This window comes from Phyllobates terribilis, unplaced genomic scaffold (assembly GCF_046119375.1).
Source record: "Phyllobates terribilis strain yellow unplaced genomic scaffold, ASM4611937v1 Scaffold_538__1_contigs__length_1162401, whole genome shotgun sequence".
Classification (NCBI taxonomy): Eukaryota; Metazoa; Chordata; class Amphibia; order Anura; family Dendrobatidae; genus Phyllobates; species Phyllobates terribilis.
In genome coordinates this window covers 124,382-137,169 of record NW_027363298.1, presented here as the reverse complement: position 1 = coordinate 137,169, position 12,788 = coordinate 124,382, and the positions used below count along the sequence as shown (strand labels likewise).

General features: G+C 44.8%; 10 non-coding genes across 10 annotated transcripts; all 10 read left to right on the top strand.

The window, feature by feature from the left end:
* The first annotated feature begins 49 nt into the window (after positions 1-49).
* LOC141231676 (U2 spliceosomal RNA) lies at positions 50-240 on the top strand. Its single transcript, XR_012297988.1, has one exon. It is a non-coding gene; the product is annotated as a U2 spliceosomal RNA (small nuclear RNA).
* Positions 241-1,355: 1,115 nt separating this feature from the next.
* Positions 1,356-1,546, top strand: LOC141231898 (U2 spliceosomal RNA). Its single transcript, XR_012298169.1, has one exon. It is a non-coding gene; the product is annotated as a U2 spliceosomal RNA (small nuclear RNA).
* Positions 1,547-2,661: 1,115 nt separating this feature from the next.
* LOC141231675 (U2 spliceosomal RNA) lies at positions 2,662-2,852 on the top strand. Its single transcript, XR_012297987.1, has one exon. It is a non-coding gene; the product is annotated as a U2 spliceosomal RNA (small nuclear RNA).
* A 1,115-nt stretch (positions 2,853-3,967) lies between these two features.
* LOC141231897 (U2 spliceosomal RNA) lies at positions 3,968-4,158 on the top strand. Its single transcript, XR_012298168.1, has one exon. It is a non-coding gene; the product is annotated as a U2 spliceosomal RNA (small nuclear RNA).
* Positions 4,159-5,273: 1,115 nt separating this feature from the next.
* Positions 5,274-5,464, top strand: LOC141231896 (U2 spliceosomal RNA). Its single transcript, XR_012298167.1, has one exon. It is a non-coding gene; the product is annotated as a U2 spliceosomal RNA (small nuclear RNA).
* A 1,116-nt stretch (positions 5,465-6,580) lies between these two features.
* LOC141231894 (U2 spliceosomal RNA) lies at positions 6,581-6,771 on the top strand. Its single transcript, XR_012298165.1, has one exon. It is a non-coding gene; the product is annotated as a U2 spliceosomal RNA (small nuclear RNA).
* Positions 6,772-7,886: 1,115 nt separating this feature from the next.
* LOC141231893 (U2 spliceosomal RNA) lies at positions 7,887-8,077 on the top strand. Its single transcript, XR_012298164.1, has one exon. It is a non-coding gene; the product is annotated as a U2 spliceosomal RNA (small nuclear RNA).
* Positions 8,078-9,192: 1,115 nt separating this feature from the next.
* Positions 9,193-9,383, top strand: LOC141231892 (U2 spliceosomal RNA). Its single transcript, XR_012298163.1, has one exon. It is a non-coding gene; the product is annotated as a U2 spliceosomal RNA (small nuclear RNA).
* Positions 9,384-10,498: 1,115 nt separating this feature from the next.
* LOC141231891 (U2 spliceosomal RNA) lies at positions 10,499-10,689 on the top strand. Its single transcript, XR_012298162.1, has one exon. It is a non-coding gene; the product is annotated as a U2 spliceosomal RNA (small nuclear RNA).
* A 1,115-nt stretch (positions 10,690-11,804) lies between these two features.
* On the top strand, positions 11,805-11,995 carry LOC141231890 (U2 spliceosomal RNA). Its single transcript, XR_012298161.1, has one exon. It is a non-coding gene; the product is annotated as a U2 spliceosomal RNA (small nuclear RNA).
* The last annotated feature ends 793 nt before the right edge of the window (positions 11,996-12,788 follow it).

The window sequence follows — 12,788 nt, the reverse complement described above, 5'->3', positions numbered from 1 at the left end:
ACTTTTCAGGATCCTTGGGTGGCTCCGTAGTTTGAAACCAATTCTGGTTATCGCTTCTCGGCCTTTTGGCTAAGATCAAGTGTAGTATCTGTTCTTATCAGTTTAATATCTGATACGTCCCCTATCTGGGGACCATATATTAAATGGATTTTTAGAACAGGGAGATGGAAAAAGAGCTTGCTCTGTCCACTCCACGCATTGACCTGGTATTGCAGTATCGCCAGGACCGGTGCACCCCTTCTTTAATGCAGTTTCTAAAATCAGAAAGAATTGAATTCAATGTTTTTTGTTCATTTTGCTTGTTTGTCGGATTTTGGGATGGACTCTTTGGCTTTGCTTTTCTTCTCCTCATTGGATTTTTCATGTTCAAAGTTGCAGAAGCCAGATTACAAGCTCATTTTGGTTCAACTTCAGCAACTGTGCATTGCATTGCCATGTAATGTGATGCAATGCTATCTTTCTAGCTCTCCCTTTTTACTTCCTTTTGGATAAACAGACATATTAGGCAAGCATTTTGGAGCTTTCACCTAAATAACTACAGGTGGTGAGATAAGCTGCACAATATAATTGACCTTTCAGTATATTGTTGCACACACACCATCTATTTAGCAAATGCCCTTGTTATCAACAGCAGCCTTTTAAACTCACCTGAGCTAACAGGTATGTGCGCTGGTTACTCTGCTGCGCTTAAAATTTCTTTTTTGGTTTGCTACAATGCCTTTTCTGAAACGTTGTCTCCTTCTGCTGGAACACTGACTTCTTTCATTTAATGCCTGCAGACTATAAAAGAGAACCCAACCCAAAAAGTTTGGTTGATTAGTCTGTGGCATTCTGTTAAACTGTTGCTTATGGCGGTCTCTGTGAGCTTCTCAGCGACATTCAGCCAGCCAGGTATCCTGCCTGCAGTAGATGGAATGTGGCAATGGAACGCTGGCTGCGCGTGTCATAATAGGCTCTGAGCCTTTATATACCTGTGCACAGCAGCAGCCACCTTCAGTCTGCTGCTGGACAGCCAGCAGCAGCAGCAGCAGGAGAGGTATGTAATCAGGAGCCCTCCTGCTAAGGGTAGACAGCTGCTCGTTCCACCCCACCCCCCGCCTTAATTGGTTCTCCTCCCTTCCAACGGTGTTGAGGCGGGTGGGAACAGCAGGGGGTGAAGGTGCTGTGTTTAAAGAGGTGGAGTTATGCAGATCTAAAACGCGTGGATTGCAGCAGCAGCAAGCCGAAAAGTGCAGGCATGTAAGGGATCTAGAGGTTGACAACATGTCTTCTTAACGGGAGTCCAGGAGCTCATCTCCACAAATGGACTTTTCAGGATCCTTGGGTGGCTCCGTAGTTTGAAACCAATTCTGGTTATCGCTTCTCGGCCTTTTGGCTAAGATCAAGTGTAGTATCTGTTCTTATCAGTTTAATATCTGATACGTCCCCTATCTGGGGACCATATATTAAATGGATTTTTAGAACAGGGAGATGGAAAAAGAGCTTGCTCTGTCCACTCCACGCATTGACCTGGTATTGCAGTATCTCCAGGACCGGTGCACCCCTTCTTTAATGCAGTTTCTAAAATCAGAAAGAATTGAATTCAATGTTTTTTGTTCATTTTGCTTGTTTGTCGGATTTTGGGATGGACTCTTTGGCTTTGCTTTTCTTCTCCTCATTGGATTTTTCATGTTCAAAGTTGCAGAAGCCAGATTACAAGCTCATTTTGGTTCAACTTCAGCAACTGTGCATTGCATTGCCATGTAATGTGATGCAATGCTATCTTTCTAGCTCTCCCTTTTTACTTCCTTTTGGATAAACAGACATATTAGGCAAGCATTTTGGAGCTTTCACCTAAATAACTACAGGTGGTGAGATAAGCTGCACAATATAATTGACCTTTCAGTATATTGTTGCACACACACCATCTATTTAGCAAATGCCCTTGTTATCAACAGCAGCCTTTTAAACTCACCTGAGCTAACAGGTATGTGCGCTGGTTACTCTGCTGCGCTTAAAATTTCTTTTTTGGTTTGCTACAATGCCTTTTCTGAAACGTTGTCTCCTTCTGCTGGAACACTGACTTCTTTCATTTAATGCCTGCAGACTATAAAAGAGAACCCAACCCAAAAAGTTTGGTTGATTAGTCTGTGGCATTCTGTTAAACTGTTGCTTATGGCGGTCTCTGTGAGCTTCTCAGCGACATTCAGCCAGCCAGGTATCCTGCCTGCAGTAGATGGAATGTGGCAATGGAACGCTGGCTGCGCGTGTCATAATAGGCTCTGAGCCTTTATATACCTGTGCACAGCAGCAGCCACCTTCAGTCTGCTGCTGGACAGCCAGCAGCAGCAGCAGCAGGAGAGGTATGTAATCAGGAGCCCTCCTGCTAAGGGTAGACAGCTGCTCGTTCCACCCCACCCCCCGCCTTAATTGGTTCTCCTCCCTTCCAACGGTGTTGAGGCGGGTGGGAACAGCAGGGGGTGAAGGTGCTGTGTTTAAAGAGGTGGAGTTATGCAGATCTAAAACGCGTGGATTGCAGCAGCAGCAAGCCGAAAAGTGCAGGCATGTAAGGGATCAAGAGGTTGACAACATGTCTTCTTAACGGGAGTCCAGGAGCTCATCTCCACAAATGGACTTTTCAGGATCCTTGGGTGGCTCCGTAGTTTGAAACCAATTCTGGTTATCGCTTCTCGGCCTTTTGGCTAAGATCAAGTGTAGTATCTGTTCTTATCAGTTTAATATCTGATACGTCCCCTATCTGGGGACCATATATTAAATGGATTTTTAGAACAGGGAGATGGAAAAAGAGCTTGCTCTGTCCACTCCACGCATTGACCTGGTATTGCAGTATCGCCAGGACCGGTGCACCCCTTCTTTAATGCAGTTTCTAAAATCAGAAAGAATTGAATTCAATGTTTTTTGTTCATTTTGCTTGTTTGTCGGATTTTGGGATGGACTCTTTGGCTTTGCTTTTCTTCTCCTCATTGGATTTTTCATGTTCAAAGTTGCAGAAGCCAGATTACAAGCTCATTTTGGTTCAACTTCAGCAACTGTGCATTGCATTGCCATGTAATGTGATGCAATGCTATCTTTCTAGCTCTCCCTTTTTACTTCCTTTTGGATAAACAGACATATTAGGCAAGCATTTTGGAGCTTTCACCTAAATAACTACAGGTGGTGAGATAAGCTGCACAATATAATTGACCTTTCAGTATATTGTTGCACACACACCATCTATTTAGCAAATGCCCTTGTTATCAACAGCAGCCTTTTAAACTCACCTGAGCTAACAGGTATGTGCGCTGGTTACTCTGCTGCGCTTAAAATTTCTTTTTTGGTTTGCTACAATGCCTTTTCTGAAACGTTGTCTCCTTCTGCTGGAACACTGACTTCTTTCATTTAATGCCTGCAGACTATAAAAGAGAACCCAACCCAAAAAGTTTGGTTGATTAGTCTGTGGCATTCTGTTAAACTGTTGCTTATGGCGGTCTCTGTGAGCTTCTCAGCGACATTCAGCCAGCCAGGTATCCTGCCTGCAGTAGATGGAATGTGGCAATGGAACGCTGGCTGCGCGTGTCATAATAGGCTCTGAGCCTTTATATACCTGTGCACAGCAGCAGCCACCTTCAGTCTGCTGCTGGACAGCCAGCAGCAGCAGCAGCAGGAGAGGTATGTAATCAGGAGCCCTCCTGCTAAGGGTAGACAGCTGCTCGTTCCACCCCACCCCCCGCCTTAATTGGTTCTCCTCCCTTCCAACGGTGTTGAGGCGGGTGGGAACAGCAGGGGGTGAAGGTGCTGTGTTTAAAGAGGTGGAGTTATGCAGATCTAAAACGCGTGGATTGCAGCAGCAGCAAGCCGAAAAGTGCAGGCATGTAAGGGATCTAGAGGTTGACAACATGTCTTCTTAACGGGAGTCCAGGAGCTCATCTCCACAAATGGACTTTTCAGGATCCTTGGGTGGCTCCGTAGTTTGAAACCAATTCTGGTTATCGCTTCTCGGCCTTTTGGCTAAGATCAAGTGTAGTATCTGTTCTTATCAGTTTAATATCTGATACGTCCCCTATCTGGGGACCATATATTAAATGGATTTTTAGAACAGGGAGATGGAAAAAGAGCTTGCTCTGTCCACTCCACGCATTGACCTGGTATTGCAGTATCTCCAGGACCGGTGCACCCCTTCTTTAATGCAGTTTCTAAAATCAGAAAGAATTGAATTCAATGTTTTTTGTTCATTTTGCTTGTTTGTCGGATTTTGGGATGGACTCTTTGGCTTTGCTTTTCTTCTCCTCATTGGATTTTTCATGTTCAAAGTTGCAGAAGCCAGATTACAAGCTCATTTTGGTTCAACTTCAGCAACTGTGCATTGCATTGCCATGTAATGTGATGCAATGCTATCTTTCTAGCTCTCCCTTTTTACTTCCTTTTGGATAAACAGACATATTAGGCAAGCATTTTGGAGCTTTCACCTAAATAACTACAGGTGGTGAGATAAGCTGCACAATATAATTGACCTTTCAGTATATTGTTGCACACACACCATCTATTTAGCAAATGCCCTTGTTATCAACAGCAGCCTTTTAAACTCACCTGAGCTAACAGGTATGTGCGCTGGTTACTCTGCTGCGCTTAAAATTTCTTTTTTGGTTTGCTACAATGCCTTTTCTGAAACGTTGTCTCCTTCTGCTGGAACACTGACTTCTTTCATTTAATGCCTGCAGACTATAAAAGAGAACCCAACCCAAAAAGTTTGGTTGATTAGTCTGTGGCATTCTGTTAAACTGTTGCTTATGGCGGTCTCTGTGAGCTTCTCAGCGACATTCAGCCAGCCAGGTATCCTGCCTGCAGTAGATGGAATGTGGCAATGGAACGCTGGCTGCGCGTGTCATAATAGGCTCTGAGCCTTTATATACCTGTGCACAGCAGCAGCCACCTTCAGTCTGCTGCTGGACAGCCAGCAGCAGCAGCAGCAGGAGAGGTATGTAATCAGGAGCCCTCCTGCTAAGGGTAGACAGCTGCTCGTTCCACCCCACCCCCCGCCTTAATTGGTTCTCCTCCCTTCCAACGGTGTTGAGGCGGGTGGGAACAGCAGGGGGTGAAGGTGCTGTGTTTAAAGAGGTGGAGTTATGCAGATCTAAAACGCGTGGATTGCAGCAGCAGCAAGCCGAAAAGTGCAGGCATGTAAGGGATCTAGAGGTTGACAACATGTCTTCTTAACGGGAGTCCAGGAGCTCATCTCCACAAATGGACTTTTCAGGATCCTTGGGTGGCTCCGTAGTTTGAAACCAATTCTGGTTATCGCTTCTCGGCCTTTTGGCTAAGATCAAGTGTAGTATCTGTTCTTATCAGTTTAATATCTGATACGTCCCCTATCTGGGGACCATATATTAAATGGATTTTTAGAACAGGGAGATGGAAAAAGAGCTTGCTCTGTCCACTCCACGCATTGACCTGGTATTGCAGTATCTCCAGGACCGGTGCACCCCTTCTTTAATGCAGTTTCTAAAATCAGAAAGAATTGAATTCAATGTTTTTTGTTCATTTTGCTTGTTTGTCGGATTTTGGGATGGACTCTTTGGCTTTGCTTTTCTTCTCCTCATTGGATTTTTCATGTTCAAAGTTGCAGAAGCCAGATTACAAGCTCATTTTGGTTCAACTTCAGCAACTGTGCATTGCATTGCCATGTAATGTGATGCAATGCTATCTTTCTAGCTCTCCCTTTTTACTTCCTTTTGGATAAACAGACATATTAGGCAAGCATTTTGGAGCTTTCACCTAAATAACTACAGGTGGTGAGATAAGCTGCACAATATAATTGACCTTTCAGTATATTGTTGCACACACACCATCTATTTAGCAAATGCCCTTGTTATCAACAGCAGCCTTTTAAACTCACCTGAGCTAACAGGTATGTGCGCTGGTTACTCTGCTGCGCTTAAAATTTCTTTTTTGGTTTGCTACAATGCCTTTTCTGAAACGTTGTTTCCTTCTGCTGGAACACTGACTTCTTTCATTTAATGCCTGCAGACTATAAAAGAGAACCCAACCCAAAAAGTTTGGTTGATTAGTCTGTGGCATTCTGTTAAACTGTTGCTTATGGCGGTCTCTGTGAGCTTCTCAGCGACATTCAGCCAGCCAGGTATCCTGCCTGCAGTAGATGGAATGTGGCAATGGAACGCTGGCTGCGCGTGTCATAATAGGCTCTGAGCCTTTATATACCTGTGCACAGCAGCAGCCACCTTCAGTCTGCTGCTGGACAGCCAGCAGCAGCAGCAGCAGGAGAGGTATGTAATCAGGAGCCCTCCTGCTAAGGGTAGACAGCTGCTCGTTCCACCCCACCCCCCCGCCTTAATTGGTTCTCCTCCCTTCCAACGGTGTTGAGGCGGGTGGGAACAGCAGGGGGTGAAGGTGCTGTGTTTAAAGAGGTGGAGTTATGCAGATCTAAAACGCGTGGATTGCAGCAGCAGCAAGCCGAAAAGTGCAGGCATGTAAGGGATCTAGAGGTTGACAACATGTCTTCTTAACGGGAGTCCAGGAGCTCATCTCCACAAATGGACTTTTCAGGATCCTTGGGTGGCTCCGTAGTTTGAAACCAATTCTGGTTATCGCTTCTCGGCCTTTTGGCTAAGATCAAGTGTAGTATCTGTTCTTATCAGTTTAATATCTGATACGTCCCCTATCTGGGGACCATATATTAAATGGATTTTTAGAACAGGGAGATGGAAAAAGAGCTTGCTCTGTCCACTCCACGCATTGACCTGGTATTGCAGTATCTCCAGGACCGGTGCACCCCTTCTTTAATGCAGTTTCTAAAATCAGAAAGAATTGAATTCAATGTTTTTTGTTCATTTTGCTTGTTTGTCGGATTTTGGGATGGACTCTTTGGCTTTGCTTTTCTTCTCCTCATTGGATTTTTCATGTTCAAAGTTGCAGAAGCCAGATTACAAGCTCATTTTGGTTCAACTTCAGCAACTGTGCATTGCATTGCCATGTAATGTGATGCAATGCTATCTTTCTAGCTCTCCCTTTTTACTTCCTTTTGGATAAACAGACATATTAGGCAAGCATTTTGGAGCTTTCACCTAAATAACTACAGGTGGTGAGATAAGCTGCACAATATAATTGACCTTTCAGTATATTGTTGCACACACACCATCTATTTAGCAAATGCCCTTGTTATCAACAGCAGCCTTTTAAACTCACCTGAGCTAACAGGTATGTGCGCTGGTTACTCTGCTGCGCTTAAAATTTCTTTTTTGGTTTGCTACAATGCCTTTTCTGAAACGTTGTCTCCTTCTGCTGGAACACTGACTTCTTTCATTTAATGCCTGCAGACTATAAAAGAGAACCCAACCCAAAAAGTTTGGTTGATTAGTCTGTGGCATTCTGTTAAACTGTTGCTTATGGCGGTCTCTGTGAGCTTCTCAGCGACATTCAGCCAGCCAGGTATCCTGCCTGCAGTAGATGGAATGTGGCAATGGAACGCTGGCTGCGCGTGTCATAATAGGCTCTGAGCCTTTATATACCTGTGCACAGCAGCAGCCACCTTCAGTCTGCTGCTGGACAGCCAGCAGCAGCAGCAGCAGGAGAGGTATGTAATCAGGAGCCCTCCTGCTAAGGGTAGACAGCTGCTCGTTCCACCCCACCCCCCGCCTTAATTGGTTCTCCTCCCTTCCAACGGTGTTGAGGCGGGTGGGAACAGCAGGGGGTGAAGGTGCTGTGTTTAAAGAGGTGGAGTTATGCAGATCTAAAACGCGTGGATTGCAGCAGCAGCAAGCCGAAAAGTGCAGGCATGTAAGGGATCTAGAGGTTGACAACATGTCTTCTTAACGGGAGTCCAGGAGCTCATCTCCACAAATGGACTTTTCAGGATCCTTGGGTGGCTCCGTAGTTTGAAACCAATTCTGGTTATCGCTTCTCGGCCTTTTGGCTAAGATCAAGTGTAGTATCTGTTCTTATCAGTTTAATATCTGATACGTCCCCTATCTGGGGACCATATATTAAATGGATTTTTAGAACAGGGAGATGGAAAAAGAGCTTGCTCTGTCCACTCCACGCATTGACCTGGTATTGCAGTATCTCCAGGACCGGTGCACCCCTTCTTTAATGCAGTTTCTAAAATCAGAAAGAATTGAATTCAATGTTTTTTGTTCATTTTGCTTGTTTGTCGGATTTTGGGATGGACTCTTTGGCTTTGCTTTTCTTCTCCTCATTGGATTTTTCATGTTCAAAGTTGCAGAAGCCAGATTACAAGCTCATTTTGGTTCAACTTCAGCAACTGTGCATTGCATTGCCATGTAATGTGATGCAATGCTATCTTTCTAGCTCTCCCTTTTTACTTCCTTTTGGATAAACAGACATATTAGGCAAGCATTTTGGAGCTTTCACCTAAATAACTACAGGTGGTGAGATAAGCTGCACAATATAATTGACCTTTCAGTATATTGTTGCACACACACCATCTATTTAGCAAATGCCCTTGTTATCAACAGCAGCCTTTTAAACTCACCTGAGCTAACAGGTATGTGCGCTGGTTACTCTGCTGCGCTTAAAATTTCTTTTTTGGTTTGCTACAATGCCTTTTCTGAAACGTTGTCTCCTTCTGCTGGAACACTGACTTCTTTCATTTAATGCCTGCAGACTATAAAAGAGAACCCAACCCAAAAAGTTTGGTTGATTAGTCTGTGGCATTCTGTTAAACTGTTGCTTATGGCGGTCTCTGTGAGCTTCTCAGCGACATTCAGCCAGCCAGGTATCCTGCCTGCAGTAGATGGAATGTGGCAATGGAACGCTGGCTGCGCGTGTCATAATAGGCTCTGAGCCTTTATATACCTGTGCACAGCAGCAGCCACCTTCAGTCTGCTGCTGGACAGCCAGCAGCAGCAGCAGCAGGAGAGGTATGTAATCAGGAGCCCTCCTGCTAAGGGTAGACAGCTGCTCGTTCCACCCCACCCCCCGCCTTAATTGGTTCTCCTCCCTTCCAACGGTGTTGAGGCGGGTGGGAACAGCAGGGGGTGAAGGTGCTGTGTTTAAAGAGGTGGAGTTATGCAGATCTAAAACGCGTGGATTGCAGCAGCAGCAAGCCGAAAAGTGCAGGCATGTAAGGGATCTAGAGGTTGACAACATGTCTTCTTAACGGGAGTCCAGGAGCTCATCTCCACAAATGGACTTTTCAGGATCCTTGGGTGGCTCCGTAGTTTGAAACCAATTCTGGTTATCGCTTCTCGGCCTTTTGGCTAAGATCAAGTGTAGTATCTGTTCTTATCAGTTTAATATCTGATACGTCCCCTATCTGGGGACCATATATTAAATGGATTTTTAGAACAGGGAGATGGAAAAAGAGCTTGCTCTGTCCACTCCACGCATTGACCTGGTATTGCAGTATCTCCAGGACCGGTGCACCCCTTCTTTAATGCAGTTTCTAAAATCAGAAAGAATTGAATTCAATGTTTTTTGTTCATTTTGCTTGTTTGTCGGATTTTGGGATGGACTCTTTGGCTTTGCTTTTCTTCTCCTCATTGGATTTTTCATGTTCAAAGTTGCAGAAGCCAGATTACAAGCTCATTTTGGTTCAACTTCAGCAACTGTGCATTGCATTGCCATGTAATGTGATGCAATGCTATCTTTCTAGCTCTCCCTTTTTACTTCCTTTTGGATAAACAGACATATTAGGCAAGCATTTTGGAGCTTTCACCTAAATAACTACAGGTGGTGAGATAAGCTGCACAATATAATTGACCTTTCAGTATATTGTTGCACACACACCATCTATTTAGCAAATGCCTTTGTTATCAACAGCAGCCTTTTAAACTCACCTGAGCTAACAGGTATGTGCGCTGGTTACTCTGCTGCGCTTAAAATTTCTTTTTTGGTTTGCTACAATGCCTTTTCTGAAACGTTGTCTCCTTCTGCTGGAACACTGACTTCTTTCATTTAATGCCTGCAGACTATAAAAGAGAACCCAACCCAAAAAGTTTGGTTGATTAGTCTGTGGCATTCTGTTAAACTGTTGCTTATGGCGGTCTCTGTGAGCTTCTCAGCGACATTCAGCCAGCCAGGTATCCTGCCTGCAGTAGATGGAATGTGGCAATGGAACGCTGGCTGCGCGTGTCATAATAGGCTCTGAGCCTTTATATACCTGTGCACAGCAGCAGCCACCTTCAGTCTGCTGCTGGACAGCCAGCAGCAGCAGCAGCAGGAGAGGTATGTAATCAGGAGCCCTCCTGCTAAGGGTAGACAGCTGCTCGTTCCACCCCACCCCCCGCCTTAATTGGTTCTCCTCCCTTCCAACGGTGTTGAGGCGGGTGGGAACAGCAGGGGGTGAAGGTGCTGTGTTTAAAGAGGTGGAGTTATGCAGATCTAAAACGCGTGGATTGCAGCAGCAGCAAGCCGAAAAGTGCAGGCATGTAAGGGATCTAGAGGTTGACAACATGTCTTCTTAACGGGAGTCCAGGAGCTCATCTCCACAAATGGACTTTTCAGGATCCTTGGGTGGCTCCGTAGTTTGAAACCAATTCTGGTTATCGCTTCTCGGCCTTTTGGCTAAGATCAAGTGTAGTATCTGTTCTTATCAGTTTAATATCTGATACGTCCCCTATCTGGGGACCATATATTAAATGGATTTTTAGAACAGGGAGATGGAAAAAGAGCTTGCTCTGTCCACTCCACGCATTGACCTGGTATTGCAGTATCTCCAGGACCGGTGCACCCCTTCTTTAATGCAGTTTCTAAAATCAGAAAGAATTGAATTCAATGTTTTTTGTTCATTTTGCTTGTTTGTCGGATTTTGGGATGGACTCTTTGGCTTTGCTTTTCTTCTCCTCATTGGATTTTTCATGTTCAAAGTTGCAGAAGCCAGATTACAAGCTCATTTTGGTTCAACTTCAGCAACTGTGCATTGCATTGCCATGTAATGTGATGCAATGCTATCTTTCTAGCTCTCCCTTTTTACTTCCTTTTGGATAAACAGACATATTAGGCAAGCATTTTGGAGCTTTCACCTAAATAACTACAGGTGGTGAGATAAGCTGCACAATATAATTGACCTTTCAGTATATTGTTGCACACACACCATCTATTTAGCAAATGCCCTTGTTATCAACAGCAGCCTTTTAAACTCACCTGAGCTAACAGGTATGTGCGCTGGTTACTCTGCTGCGCTTAAAATTTCTTTTTTGGTTTGCTACAATGCCTTTTCTGAAACGTTGTCTCCTTCTGCTGGAACACTGACTTCTTTCATTTAATGCCTGCAGACTATAAAAGAGAACCCAACCCAAAAAGTTTGGTTGATTAGTCTGTGGCATTCTGTTAAACTGTTGCTTATGGCGGTCTCTGTGAGCTTCTCAGCGACATTCAGCCAGCCAGGTATCCTGCCTGCAGTAGATGGAATGTGGCAATGGAACGCTGGCTGCGCGTGTCATAATAGGCTCTGAGCCTTTATATACCTGTGCACAGCAGCAGCCACCTTCAGTCTGCTGCTGGACAGCCAGCAACAGCAGCAGCAGGAGAGGTATGTAATCAGGAGCCCTCCTGCTAAGGGTAGACAGCTGCTCGTTCCACCCCACCCCCCGCCTTAATTGGTTCTCCTCCCTTCCAACGGTGTTGAGGCGGGTGGGAACAGCAGGGGGTGAAGGTGCTGTGTTTAAAGAGGTGGAGTTATGCAGATCTAAAACGCGTGGATTGCAGCAGCAGCAAGCCGAAAAGTGCAGGCATGTAAGGGATCTAGAGGTTGACAACATGTCTTCTTAACGGGAGTCCAGGAGCTCATCTCCACAAATGGACTTTTCAGGATCCTTGGGTGGCTCCGTAGTTTGAAACCAATTCTGGTTATCGCTTCTCGGCCTTTTGGCTAAGATCAAGTGTAGTATCTGTTCTTATCAGTTTAATATCTGATACGTCCCCTATCTGGGGACCATATATTAAATGGATTTTTAGAACAGGGAGATGGAAAAAGAGCTTGCTCTGTCCACTCCACGCATTGACCTGGTATTGCAGTATCTCCAGGACCGGTGCACCCCTTCTTTAATGCAGTTTCTAAAATCAGAAAGAATTGAATTCAATGTTTTTTGTTCATTTTGCTTGTTTGTCGGATTTTGGGATGGACTCTTTGGCTTTGCTTTTCTTCTCCTCATTGGATTTTTCATGTTCAAAGTTGCAGAAGCCAGATTACAAGCTCATTTTGGTTCAACTTCAGCAACTGTGCATTGCATTGCCATGTAATGTGATGCAATGCTATCTTTCTAGCTCTCCCTTTTTACTTCCTTTTGGATAAACAGACATATTAGGCAAGCATTTTGGAGCTTTCACCTAAATAACTACAGGTGGTGAGATAAGCTGCACAATATAATTGACCTTTCAGTATATTGTTGCACACACACCATCTATTTAGCAAATGCCCTTGTTATCAACAGCAGCCTTTTAAACTCACCTGAGCTAACAGGTATGTGCGCTGGTTACTCTGCTGCGCTTAAAATTTCTTTTTTGGTTTGCTACAATGCCTTTTCTGAAACGTTGTCTCCTTCTGCTGGAACACTGACTTCTTTCATTTAATGCCTGCAGACTATAAAAGAGAACCCAACCCAAAAAGTTTGGTTGATTAGTCTGTGGCATTCTGTTAAACTGTTGCTTATGGCGGTCTCTGTGAGCTTCTCAGCGACATTCAGCCAGCCAGGTATCCTGCCTGCAGTAGATGGAATGTGGCAATGGAACGCTGGCTGCGCGTGTCATAATAGGCTCTGAGCCTTTATATACCTGTGCACAGCAGCAGCCACCTTCAGTCTGCTGCTGGACAGCCAGCAGCAGCAGCAGCAGCA